We start from the raw sequence: 1,582 nt of genomic DNA, 5'->3' as shown, positions 1-1,582 counted from the left end.
CATAAGTTCACAATATACTTTACTATAAAATAAATATACTATGCATCACACATTAGTTTTTCTCATAGTACATACATACAAATGATATAAGAGTATGTATATGTTATAACGTACAAAAAAAATATAGCGTGCGAAAGACGACTGGTACTATAAATTCTCTCTGTGGCTTTCCCATAATTCATACAAATGTTTTATGAAAGTATATACTTGGAAAAAAAAAGAAGGGTGGAACTTGCGTTCAATAACAGTTCAGATTTATAAAAAAATGGGAAAAGATAGTAATTTGTGAGTACACCTTTGTTTCCTCTTAATCATGACTGCAGTGTCGCTCTCTGATTCATCTCCCAACAAGGTTCTCTCTGTGCAGTCTACCACTTCATTCAGCCAAGTTCTCCGACGCGAAACAATGGCGCGCGTTGTCCGGAAGTTATCCCATCGGCTTTGCACGAGAAGAAGAACTCATGGGGACTACGTTGCTCGCTTCGCTTGTCCGAGACAAGCTTTAGACTGACGACCAGCGATGACAACTCCCGGGGATGATGGTAGCTCGTCGTGCCAACGACCCAGTATTTTGCATACAAATAACCGCGGGTACGTCGCTATAGATTGCCCCCCCGCGATCACCGAAGCGACCTAACAAATTCTTCAATCTCGATCTAACGAATTGCTCAGGTATTTCTGACTCGAGGTAAAATTGGCGGCAATAACGATCTATAGAACGTTTCACAGAAGAGATAGAAGCTCGATTGGAGAAAAATTACGCTGCAATCTAACAATCCTTAAAATACTGCGACTCGTTGGAATCGAAATGAAAAAAAGATTTATATTCCGTAAATATCGAAAAATATGTATCGACGAATATATATATAATATCTTTCTTTAGAATTTGAATCGTCAAATCATTCAAGTTGTAATTATGTAATTTTTTGTAAAATTGATAAAATTTTAATAATTATATTGAAATCGTTCAAAGACAAGTGGCTACTATGATTTAAGGATAAACGAATTACAAACAATTTTTTATAAACAGTTTTCAAACTCTCTGTTCGTTCTGTTTCTGTTTAGAAATCGATAAAGCTTTTGATCTTAATGACAATAGTTGCCTTTCAATTTCAAGAGATTCACAAGAAGAAGGAGTAGAAATGGCTTTTCTAAAAGAAGAAAGGTAGAAGAGAGGGATTACTCCCCTTGGGAAATCAGTAGACACTATCTTTGTGAATTCTACCCAGATTCTTTTTAAAAAATTCTTCTTCCAGACTGAACCAGAAGACGCAAATAAAAACTTTGTATAAGACTCTACCTCACATTCCGTCTAGAAAAAAATATTTTCTTCTGTCCCTTTTCCATTCTTCTTTTCCTTCTTAGACTGTATGTACGCAATTGATTTTTTATCTTCTTTAACTTTTGACGATCATTCCGCGATCTTTAAACTGAAATATGTATACGTTTGTCCATATTCCAACTTTTCCTAATCATTATGTGTGCCTTATTAATTTTGAAAAAAACATTTTCTAGAAACACATGTGCGTTTTAAACGCGTAATAAAAATCTTTGTTGCTTTGTTTCTTTCAAATAATTAAAT

The 1,582-nt window shown here is 34.6% G+C and overlaps 1 long non-coding RNA gene across 1 annotated transcript; it reads left to right on the top strand.

Annotated features, from left to right (window-relative positions):
• Window positions 1-392: 392 nt before the first annotated feature.
• On the top strand, window positions 393-1,299 carry LOC105622222. The gene is made up of 2 exons (XR_001046509.1): window positions 393-591; window positions 1,066-1,299. It is a non-coding gene; the product is annotated as an uncharacterized LOC105622222 (long non-coding RNA).
• Window positions 1,300-1,582: the final 283 nt, after the last annotated feature.

Source organism: Atta cephalotes (assembly GCF_000143395.1).
Source record: "Atta cephalotes unplaced genomic scaffold scaffold00002, whole genome shotgun sequence".
NCBI lineage: Eukaryota > Metazoa > Arthropoda > Insecta > Hymenoptera > Formicidae > Atta > Atta cephalotes.
Note: the sequence above shows the minus strand (reverse complement) of the source record. Positions and strands in the feature narration are given on the sequence as shown.